Raw genomic sequence first — 13338 nt, 5'->3', positions numbered from 1 at the left:
CGTCGTTTATAGTCGTGTTCAAAAAATTTTGATTAAATTTTTGCTCACAAGTTTATGAACTCGACTGTACCTACTGAGTTTTGTTTGATCGAAAATGTTGCTATAGAGAATATTGAACTCAAAAGATCAAAAAGCTTAAATGCTTGGCCAGTTCTATTAATAAACGGTATCTAGGCCCGTGGACGAACATGTCGCTCTCGCATCGGTCTAGTCAGCCACCAAAGGCGTACCCAAGCAACATGCCAAAATTCTTCTGGAATAGACGCGTAGGCCTGATGACAGATGTGCAAGTTGCAGAGTTTCGAAAAAGTTGGGAAAGCTCTCGGATGTTTCTGGAAATTGTCACAAGAAATATAGGAAATTTAAATTTACGAAACAGAAAGTTTCAATCCCCATACAAAACTGTGCGAAGTTTAAGAAATTTTCCTATATATGAAAAATTCCGCGATTTTGGAAAGTTTCCTTTGGCACATCAGTAGGCCTGATTGATGCAAGTAGGATAGTTTAGTTCACATAAAATGCACTTAAATTGTCTTTGATCATTTTGATCAAGTATTAAAGTTTAATTATTTCGTCCATCTCTTAACAAAGAACCGGTTGTTCGTTAGTATCTGAGCGTTGTCGGGCTCGCATCCATTAGAGCTGTTCAGAGTAGCAGTAGCTAGCATTGTGAAGGTGTGTCGGGCGGGGGAGTATCGGAGCGATTCTAGGTAGGATACATTATCAAAATGTGAAACGGTATGAAAGTTTCCACTAAAGATTGTAGGGAAGCTGAGTAGCGATGATTTGCAAAACTTTAATACTGTTTTAATTTAGTAGATTCTTTTTTAGATACGTGCACTTCTTAGTTTGTTCCCCGATTTTGAGGGAAGAATATTTTTTCTAGTACATTGCTGCATGCTGGTATTTATTTTAAATGAGATGGTTTGGGTGGCAAGCAAGCATATTGGTCACCTGATGACAAGTGAGCACCATCTCATAATAATAGTGATATAGACACTCGTAACACCATAGGATTGCAGGAGTATTGCCAGCCTTGAACGAGTAAAATGGAAGGGAATCTTAACTCTAGTGTGCCGGCCATTTCACCGGCTATATTATCGTAGATATTATCAAATGTCAGCAAACAAACTATATTGGTGGATATATTTTCTTGCGCATCGTTGTCACCTTGTACAGCTTCGGTGGATACACAGCCTTGCGTAATACTTATTCAGACGAAGCAACAAGTTCAAGGATAATAGATGTGCCGAATCATTCTCTATATGGGAACTTCAATTAGACAACAACGATGCGTAAGCGCATGTAAGTACCTAGGTGGTATTTTGATGACCAACTAATACCTAAATAATGTATTTTTTTCTGGAAATTCCAGAATATAACCCCAGAGTTATCTTAGTTGATATCGCTAAGAAGGATATGTTTTTTTGGCCTCAGTAGTCTCTCGCCCGCCACTGCAAACTGACATACGTGGGCGTTTTCAGAAAAAGTTTTTGAAACGACTTTTTTTTTGATTTGGATGAAATTTCGTTTCCTACTCAGAATCAGGAGCACTTTCGATTGTAATAGGAGAAAAATAGTGTCCCAGGTTTTTCATATAATTTTGTGTTATCCAACACGACTGAACCTACAACAATTTGATTCTAATTTTTAATGAAAGTTTGTAAAGCATGAACTTGTAAAACATGAATGAAAATTTATTTTAGTTCCTGGGTGGCACTTACCCTGCTTCGCTGGTTTTAAGACTCGAAAACAAGCGTTTTCAAATAAATAAGACCAAACTAGATCAATTGTTTGCGCGTGAAACCGATTTCCTCGTTTAAATTAAATAAAATATTATTTATTTCGGACAGCATCCATAACCCACACTAAAAAACCGGCCAAGAGCGTGTCGGACACGGCCAAAATAGGGTTCCGTAGCCATTACGAAAAAAATAAGTAATATTTTTCTAAGGATTTCGTATTTTATACGGAATCTTCCAAGTTCAGGTATATTTTATACCTTAGGCTGCTATATTATCAAGCAAACTTAGCCGTTATAGTTTTCCTTGAAAGTTTGATAAACTTACTACGATCCTGAATTATTTCAAATTTTTCCACCTACCGGTTTAGATTTCAGAGGGGGGGGGGATGCTCGATTTTAATGAAAATTTGCACTTTAAAATTGAATATTTTGCAAACGAATCACTGAATCAAAAAATCATTTTAGCAACCCCCTAATGATTTTAAAAAACCTATCCAACGATACCCCACATTACAAGTTTGGATAAGGAAAAAAAATCACCCCCACTTTACGTCTATGGGAGGTACAAAAAAAATTTTTTTTTGAAATTTTTATTATACCATTTTATCGGCATAGTTTACATACATATTCGTGCAGAATTACAGCTTTCTAGCATTGATAGTCCCTGAGCAAAGCCGCGGACGGACGGACAGACAGACAGACAGACATGGCGAAACTATAAGGGTTCCGTTTTTGCCATTTTGGCTCCGGAACCTTAATAATTTTTATTATTATTGTAACATGTATATTTATTTAAGGTATCTAAGGTTAGTTGTTTTGTTGTTAATTTCATGTGTTTTTGATAGGGGTTAGGGGGTTACTAATACAAAAAAAATATATTTAATTATTTAATATAGTGTTAATGCTTATACTAATAAGTACATTTACCTAATCTACACCGGGTTTTTTTCTTCGTTAACTTCTTTATTGATACCTATGAACTATTTTTCGTTAAATTGAAAAAAAATAAACTTTTTCGAGAATACAAATCTTTTTTTCATGCACATAATAGACAGGTAGCTTCACAGTCATTGTACATAGTTGTTGTTGTTTCTTTAAAAAAATATGGTTCTGTCCATTGGAGGACAATTTTGCCAGTGTCTAGTAGTTTTTGCCGTTGTACAGTAAAAAAGTTCTGGAAAACGAAATATGAGAGGTAATGGTGGATGAACGATGACAGCGCGAATCTCATCGCGTATTTGGTTATAACTTTAACTGTAGCGTATATAGGGTTTCACAATATTGCACTAACTTCTTCTTAAAATTATAAGTCGTTATCATTGGCATCATAAAGATAAGCTGACGTTTAAACGGATATTTTTATACTAAGTTGCTTTTACAGTAATTCAGGTTGTGATTTAAGCAGCGTTTCCACTAATAATGTGGGAGGATGTGTTGCGAGGAATGTTTTTCTTAACCGACTTCAAAAAAGGAGGAGGTTATCTATTCAGTTGTATTTTTTTTTAATGTTTGTTACCTCAGTACTCCGTCATTTATGAACCGATTTGAAATTTTTTTCTGAAACTTCTTAGGCTCAGGCCTGAAATGTCTGTTTTCCTAAAATGTACAATTCTCAAAACGTCTGCGTTTTCACAATGTTAAAACTTCTATTTTGTCAGCTTTCTCAAAATGTCTGCTATTTAAAATGTGTACAATCTGAGGAAGTCGTCTTTTCATAATGTTTACATTACTATAATATTAGCATTACCTTAATTTCTGCTTTCCCGTTATGTTCACTTTTTTAAATAGGCTTTAGTCTTGTTACGTTTGTTTTCCCATAATGTCTGCTTATTTTCAAATCAAATTTTTAAATGTAAAAGGTTTAATTGCTTGCATACTTACTCTTTGATAACATAAATATCTATACCTAATATAAAATTACTGGCATTCAAGACAACATTAATGACGTTTAGATGAAATTTGAAGACCATGATTGGAGACATTTTGGGAATAAGACTTTTCTGGAATGCCAACGTTATACGAAAGCGGATATTTTGAGGTTGCAGACATTTTGAGAATAAGCGCATTCTGAAAAGCGAACATATATACAAAAACTGTCATTCTTGGAGACAGGCAATTTTAAATAGCTGACATTTTGAGACGCTGACATTATGCAAAAGACGTGTTGACATTCTGAAAAGCAGATTTTTGCGAAAAATACATTTTAGGAAAATGGATATTTCAGGCCTGAGCCACTTCTTGGCGAATCCTCCGAGTATACCAAACTTTAAGCACACTGAAAGGTAACAAAAGCATTACCTCCTAACCTAAAACTTACTACGCGGCAGAGGATGTTCCCTCGCCGCATTGTACGACTAATAATTAATTAATATAAAGTCAGTAAATTTTTATCATTTTGTAATTTGATTCCCAATGCAGGTATTTTTATACGTTGAAGAAAAGAACTTTATTCGAAAGACATAAAGCACGTTTTTGAATGGGAAATCGATTATACCTTTACACATGATCTGCGATAACAATGTGCTTGATACTCACATTGGCGAACAATAGGCAATGGGCGCCGCGGAATTAAACAAATCCATGGTAAGCATGAACATTTAGTGCGATGGTTCCTTCCATGTAGGTTTTTTTCATCCAACCGATGATGTATATTAAATTTTTATAAAATTTTATAACAAAAAAAATAACCGACTACAAAAAGCCATGGAAATAATTAACTATTTACCAGTCTGAAGTTGGAAGCACGAGCCAGCAGGAGTGGACCTATCTAGGCGTCTACCTCACCTGTATATCCACTCCTGCTGGCTCGTGCTTATTTTCATGCTTTTTTGTAGTCGGCTAAATTTTTTGTTATAAATGTAATGTGTAATGTGTGTATTTTGCTCCCGAGTTGGAAAACAGCATTAAATACTCATGCTGCGTCCTCGGTTGGTGTGAACGTTCCTTTACAGAGTGATGTTGGTAGTGTTATGTGCTCACCGATCATTACACACCCGACGAAACTAACACCGGCGCACAACTACCCGCATTTTCATCATCATTTTTGTTGCCACTGTCAAATGTGGGGTAGCACACATGACACAACACTAACAACATCACTCTGTAAAGGCACGTTCACACCAACCGATGACGCAGCACGAGTATTTAATACTGTTTTCCAACTCGGGGAAAATACACACATAACGGGTGTGTAATGATCGGTATAACAACATTTGATATAATTTCAAAGGATAGGTGCTTCACAAAACTTTTTTTTTAAATAAACCTAACCTAACCCAAAGTACATCAAATCGTACTAATAACAATAGAAATAAGTTTGGTTTTTAAGATAAATTGCATTATATCAAATAAAGATTATATCAATTGTAGCATTATATCAATTGTTGTTATATCCTTCCTTACGCACTGAGCTTCGTCGGGTAGTCGCGTGAGCAGAGCGGCGGTGCGTAGCGTAGTGCGCGTGTCGCGGCAGCCGCCGAGTCGCGTTGCTCCTAGGAAGAATTGCTACGAATTAGCCCGAAACAAGTCGGGTTAAACTCTATTTAAGACGTGAGTTATCCGTTACAATATCATTTAATTTGAGTGAGTCTCACGGTTGTTTCATGTTTAAAATAGCTATTCATGTTTTCAATGCTGCACATACTTCGCGGCAATCGCGGCACACCTGAAAGTGTACGCGGCACACTGGTTGAAAACGTCTGAGCCAGGAGATGCAGACTCGAACCCCGTTGGGTGAACCTAAAAAGTTTTTCTTTAAAAATAATCATCAATAGCCCAGAACCCAGCTTAAACACACATGCCTAAACTTATGTAATATTTCACGGGAGAGCAAGAAACAGCGTTCAGTCGCGTATCATGTAGTATCACACGTACCTACATAAGTAGGCAGATTCCTATTGAAACCTATTCATAACTTGTCTATTCATGTCTATTCAAACTTATTTGAATAGAAACCAGTACCTTAGTAAGTTTAGTCTAATGAATATCTAAGAAATCTTCAATAGTTGAATCCTTGAGCAATAGATCTAGACAATAGTTGTAACGATTACGGGTTATGTTATGATGGCATTTTTATGATTATCTCATTTATATCAATATAAATTTATGCCTATTAAAAATGAAATTTACGCCTGGTATTACTATTTTTTAATGATTTTTACGGTTCCTTATTTAATATGGAAAAACGGATTTTCTTCTCAGGAGCGGGCAAAAGTATCGAGTTACAAAAATAATATAATATCAAGGACTGGTTTCTTGGAACAAGAAAAAATAAGTCTTACGTCAACGTGATCAAAGAATATAATTTTCGAATGCGTATTTCATTAAACGCCGCAAATATAAAAACCAAAATTGTGTTTAAGGCGGCTTAATAAAATTGGGCAACGGTCCTGTAATACAAGTACCAATAGGGTTTTTTTTTTAAATAATTTATTCCTATTCCTAGTCAGAACAACATGTATTTTTTTTCTAGCTTTTCTCACGTCTTCACTCGCATTAGAAATAGCTTCACGAGAAACATATAAAAATACTAGCTATTGCCCGCGACTCCGTCTGCGTAGAAGTATGAAAAATAGATTACGTCCCCATTATCTCAGACCTACCGAATATGCACAAAAAAAAACATTAATATCGGTCAAGCCGTTTCGGATGAGTTTGTTTACAAAACACTGTGACACGAGAAATTTAATATTAGAGATAAAACCATAGTACCTATGCCTGAAAAAGGGTTACATGCATAAACATAACATGTTTAAAGCACAACGTTCCTCGGACAACGCCATCTATCTATTGCTGACGTTTTCTTAATAGACGAGATACTTTAACGTTCTTGGACAGCGCCCTCTATTCTTGTTAAAAATTAAAATATACTGAGCGGCACAAAATCTGGCCCACACATGTACAGTCAAGGGCTAAGATATCGACACGGCCAAAATTGCAAAAATATGTATACACGGCCTTAATGTTAAGTGCGTAGTCGTGTATACATATTTTTGTAACTTTGGCCGTGTCGATATCTTTGCCCTTGACTGTATGCAGAAACAGGTAATTTTGTACGAAGAGTGGGCCAAATTTTGTGCTTCTGAGTAGGTATATTATGCAGATAGCATGAATTAGTAACAGACATCCGGACATCTTGATAAACTTTCTCATCTATTTCTCATTTATAATATTACTGGGATTTTTGCGATTGACAAAATTATACAAATTAGAGTTTTATAATAATGTCTTAAAACGTTCTTGCATATTTATGTAAATCCCTATGCTTAATATTATCACAAACGTACTCGTCACAAGCTTACCTACGTATCGGTATTATTCTCTAGTAGATATTTCTCCTAAATCTTATTTGCCCAAATAACTATGATGTCTCTGTCTCATAATCAAAGAAATTAGAACTAAAGGGCCCCATATACGGTACGATTCGTCTGTACGATCGATCTGATGAAAATCGACGAATCGTACCGTGTGTGGGGCCCAGGTCACAATGGAGATCAAAATGCAAACCTGTGACACGTGATGACGTGACACTAACGCCACTTTGATGTGATGACTTTGATTGACATTCGCAACGCCATTATATACTTAGTAATTTATTCAAGTTTATATTGAAAATACTCGATAATCCGAATTTTCCGCCTGCAAGTTGTCGACTCGGATTGACTATTTTTTTACGCTCTTCAATTTGATGTGCATTTCGTTCTAGTCTACCGTACCCCTTGACGAAATCTATATAAATAAAAATGAATCGTAAAATGTGTTGCTAAGCGCAAAACTCGGGAACCACTGGTCCGATTTCGCTAACTCTTTTTTTGTTGTGTTCGTTACTGCCTGGAGAAGGTTTTTATAGAAGAAAATACAGAAAAAATACAACGGGGGCGAAGCCGCGGGCAACAGCTAGTTATTAATATAGATTCTTATATTAAAATAGTTCTTTTATTCAAGCGTGAGTAATATTATAAAGTAGATAAGTAGCTATATCCTATTTCTGTTTCGGTTATGAATATACATTATTAAAATTAACAAGCGTGTTTGAAAATAATACACATTAAACTTATAACGCTGTTATAATATATCTTATCGATAAAACCGTTTTAGTTGTGAATTTTATGTTCCAAAACTAATCTATATTTCAAGATGAAATCGAAAGTAACATCTCAAAAACCTCATCGCCTCAGTGGCTATAAAAGTCTCGACATAGGAACTCGTTTCAACTTTTTTTTCTTATCCCGCTGAACCCTAAAAGGATGAGTATAAAAAGTTCTACAAACTAGTGCCCGATCCCGCGCCAGCGCCGATTCGTTTCATTGCGCGCTGCCCGCCGCGCCGACGCACTCCATATTCCATCCCATTAATCAATCAAATTAAAAAATAAACCCAATTCAATTCCTCGCTAAAGTCTCAATTAAAATTTATTCTCAGTTAAATTTTCTGTAGATTGAGGAGTGTTGTGTGATCAAAGGGAAAGTTTTGTGATCCCAGTGATATAATGAACTGTGGTTGTATGTGGCCTTCGAACTGTTAATTTGATGTGGGTTGTGTACACGTGAATGTTACGACTGATAAGGAAAAAGGTAAGCATTTTGCTGTACGTTTTCTTTAATGATTAAGAAATTTAATTTATGTCAAATGTTTGGTTATATTCTTTTTATTTCAAAAATAGAGTATCTCTACTTAGGCTGTACTTACTTACTGTACATACTTCTAAGTAAAGATCTAAGATTTTCGTTCAAATTTTCATTAGTGATTATTTTGTTTGAAAAAATTATAAGTAAATGCTTAAAGTTGCTTCTCTAAAATTTAAAAGTTAATATAAGACAATACAATACAATACAATAACTCTTTATTGCACACCAACACAGTAAGCAGTACAGAAAACAGAGGTATATACATAGAGAAATAATATAGGTAATAAGTTATAATATTAATTTTAATCTATTAGCTACTTTGTTCACTTTTGTCTCATTTAAATTGCGATCATAATATGAATGATTATTCATAGTAATGAACTTAAACACAGCAATAGTTTTTCCTAAACAATAAAATGAACAAGTAGGCATTAGGTAGTAAATTAAAAAAAAGTATTTTTGTGTTTTTGTTTCGATTTAATGCTGCACCTTAATATCATTGTGTAAGTTTTTTACACAATATCGTTACTAACGTACGCTAATTTAAATGGTTAGATGCTTGTAAGCATAATTCATGTATTAAAATCATCTTATGTATTGTATAATGTACTATCCCTCCTATTGTCTCAACTAGCCGGGCCACTAACGGTAGAACCGACTACAAAAAAAAATACGAGTATAACATAAATTTCTCATTATCGATTTAAAATTCTTATATATTTATTTCGGAGATTCGAAAACAGCTCTAACAATTTAGATGAAATTAACTATGTGAGGGTCTTCGAAGGCGAACAATCAATCTAATTTGGTATTATCTCTAGAAAACAGCACGTTACTAGCTTTTATTTAACGTGCCCTGTTAGGTAGTATGTTAGTACGAGTAAAAGGGTCAAATCTTGTAAGCTAAAGACGGAAGTGGTCGCGTTGACTTGTTCGGCATACTTGTGTAAATCTGGTGACAATAAAATAATCTGATAATGACATCCTTGTGGCCCTGCCAGGATTGTCTCCGCAGGAGGGAACTCCTGAATGCTTAATGGCATAGACTTCAAATTTCGTACAGAAATGTAGGTTAGGTGACAAGGCAAGGGTTTGACGACTGGACCGGATGGCCAAGTGGTTAGAGAGCCTGACTACGAAGCTTGAGGTCCCGGGTTCGATTCTAGGCCGTGGCAGATATTTGTATGAATAATACGAATGCTTGTTCTCGGGTCTTCGATTTTTAATATGTATTCAAGTATGTATATATCTATATAAGTATGTTTATCCTTTGCCTAGTATCCATATTACAAGCTTTGCTTAATTTGGGACTAGTTCAATTGGTATCAAGTGTCCCATGATAGGTATTTATTAATTTAAGTATAGCCACCGAAAAGTACAGTCATCAAAAACGGTTATATGATTTAAAAATGACATTTATAAAAAATCTTATTTTTAAATTATATCCAATAAGTTTTAGATAAGTACTTACAGTGAAATAAATACCCAAGGTGAAAAAAAACATCCTTTTTTTGCATATTCCTTTTAGCCCGAAAACATGACGGGCAGTTATCAATTTAGTCATGTTAATTGAATAGGCAATAGCCATTGATTTTGTTTGAATGTAACAAGTTTCGAGCTGAGTGAAGATGTGTGCTGGAAGTATTTTAAGTCATCATTTTCCCCATGGTACAAAGGTAAGCTAAAGGCTGTTATAGGCAACCTGTCATTTAAGTCACTAAAGTGATTTTGCAATCTGACTGACTTATCTGTGAATCGAAAAAGTTTTAACGTCGTTCGCATAAAGTGTAGTATTGCTTGATCTAATTAACAAATAAGTTGGCCAGTCTGTAAGTTAACGACTCAATTTCTGATTCCATTAGGTATGTTTTAATTGACACTGATGATGATGACAAGTGTGTGTATGATGTTGGCAGAGGTTGTTTACACTAACACTCAGGTTTTAGCGTTAAACTACATAAGTACCTAACTTATCTCTCTTACTCTCCGGTTCGCTTAACGAAAATGTTCACTCCTGGTCACTCGGTTATCATACTGTACAAACCCTTTAATGCAAGTTTCCTCATAGTGACAATACGCTCATAAATCATTTATAAGGTACTAGCTTTTTCCCGCGGCTTCGCCCGCGTGGAAGTCGGTATCGCGCGCTGATTCCTCGGGAACTGTGCATTTTTTTCCGGAATAAAAAGTAGCCTATGTCACTCTCTGGCAGATAACCTATCTCTATGCCAAACATCACGTCTATCCGTCGCTCCGTTTCGACGTGAAAGACGGACAAACATACATACAAACACACAAACGAAGTACGGATTTACGAAGTATGGATTTCGCACAAACTATTTCTTACAGGAAAAATCCTTTTTATAACTTCAAGGAAAACAACTAAATTCATTTAACGTATTCCAATTATATTTGACCTTAAAACAATGAATAATAACCACAAACAAGTTTATTCTTGACACCAGATCTTCAACTTTTTACTAGTTAGGAAAGAGCTCCAAAGCTTCTTCAACGTGCTAAAATAGTTGAATATCAAATAAAATAATTTAAAAGGACGCGTGTGAATGATAAAATAACTGTAATGAGAGTGATTGTGTAAATCCTGCAACAAGGTAAGATTTCATGTTATTCGATATGTGGAATTACTCATAAAACAAAAGGACCTATGGACGTGATTTAATGTAACGTACAGTTGAGTCATATGAGAGAATAATAAAAATCAGTCATAAGCAAGGCGGATACTCGCACACGCATTCATAAGTGCTTGTTATAGCCTAAATTGAATAAAGCTATTTTGACTTTCACTTTGACTTTGACTTTGACATAAATGCTAAAGCAATACTGATATTTTTTTAAATGCGTTCTCCAATATTTAGAGTACTTTACTTCCGAGTGCGGTTAACAAATTCCATCTTGTATACTTAGAAGCTGTAATTTTCTTTCAGTTAGTTTACCGGAAATTATTAAAATATTTTTCCAATTACGCAATTAATTTATTTTTTATAAGTTCCGTTCTGCATTGTAATGTCTTGCTCAATTTTCAACTACTTGAGTATAAAACTCATTTAATAAAGAGCTAGTTCTATTATCTCATACAAAAGAAAAGCTGCTTTATTTTTGATTTATTTTTAATTTTATTTGCTAAGTCAAAATGAAAATAAGCTTTTAGTACTAAACCCTTTGAACACAAGTCAATCGACCCGTTATTTGCGACTAAAGGATCCCCAGCAAAGACTGCATAAGTAAGTACATTTCCCTTGAAGGCTAGATGAATAAAATACATCTATTTAGCGTGCCGAACACGCCTCGATTCGTCTAGAGTCTAGAGTACTTTCAAGCTCTATTAGCCTGATATTTCCATTTTCACAACTAGCTTATTTATATTTGTCTGCTGTTTACTCATTTAAGCTGGTTCAGGCTAAAAAAAACTTGGCAATAACACTAACTACTAAGTCAACTTTTTTAAAATTGAGATTTTAATCTCAAAATGTAGCGCTCGCAAAGTACTACGTATGTCTTACCATTGAATTAAATAATCTGAAAACAAATTAAAATATACATTTTAACTATAAAAAAATGATAATCATAGTAATTGTTCGTGATGACTAACTTTCGAACCGCTGTAACTCAAAAAGTTGCTTAGGTGACATGTTTTAATTTTTTTTTATTGTTGTACCTTCTGTGTTAAAAAAGAACGTTACTATTTGTAATTCACCATGTGTTTTCGGTGAAAAAAATGGGAGTAGCCCACTATATTCTACAGATAAGTAAGATGTGTGTTATTTGCATTTTGCATGAGGCCTGTATGGGAATCCCAACCAAAAGGAGGACGCCTGCTCTAGTTATTGGGATTTTACGGCGATATAAATAGTTTGTACTTTTGTACTTTAATGGAGATAGACTCAGTCCATGGGAATTCCTGAAAATTACATCATAGGTAGACCTCATTTACGTTAAACATTATTGTTTTACTTTATTGCATAAATAACGAATTGTCAAATAGTCATATTGAATTGTACATTTTACATAATTATGAAAAGTAAACGAATGTGATAAAGTTAACGAGCTTCTTCCTATTCATCGTGATTGAGGCTAACCTAACCTATTTTTACCCGACTGCCCGAAGGAGGGTTATGTTTTCTATTCTAAATCTTAACTAGAACCTAATTATATCATGCCACCTGATCGTTAGATCAAATCTATATGCATTTTTTTTCATTATACAAAATGGCATTAACTATGCCCTAAGTTGTTATTTTAAATGAGCGTTGTGAATTTAACATTATGCTTTTGAAAAGTTAAGCACTTTGTTATTATGCTAAAGGTTTATTATAATTTGCACTGTTACCCGAAAAGTTGCTATAGTCACATTTTTTATACCTAATAAAAATAAAAATAAATTAAGTGCTCCTCCCATAGACGTAAAGTGGGGGTGTTTTTTTTTCTCATCCAACCCTATAGTGTGGGATACGATACGATTCAGTGATTTTTTTGCGAAATATTCAACTTGTAAAGAGCAAATTTTCATTAAAATCGAGCGTCCCCCCACCTCTAAAATCAAAACCGGTGGGTGGAAAAATTTGAAAAAATTCAGGATGGTAGTAAGTATATCATAGTTTCAAGGAAAACTATAACTGCTAAGTTTGCTTGAGAATTATTAGTAGTTTAAGAGTAAATAGCAGCCTAAGGTATAAAATATACCTAAACTCGGAAGATTCCGTATAAAAATATACGAAATCCTTAGAAAAATATTACTTAATTTTTTCGTAATGGCTACGGAACCCTATTTCGGGCGTGTACGACATGCTCTTGGCATATTGGCATTTTTGGATTGGATTGGCCTTATGGATAGTTCGATTCGCTATTTCTCCTCTCATACATGAAAGAAAGTCCCGTCCATTTACGGTAGCAAAGGTCAATTGACTGCTCGAATGCTCTAAATCCACGACATCGTCCCTTGTAATAACG

This window comes from Choristoneura fumiferana, chromosome 17, assembly GCF_025370935.1.
Source record: "Choristoneura fumiferana chromosome 17, NRCan_CFum_1, whole genome shotgun sequence".
In the NCBI taxonomy this organism is placed as follows: domain Eukaryota; kingdom Metazoa; phylum Arthropoda; class Insecta; order Lepidoptera; family Tortricidae; genus Choristoneura; species Choristoneura fumiferana.
This window is presented reverse-complemented; position numbering follows the sequence as displayed.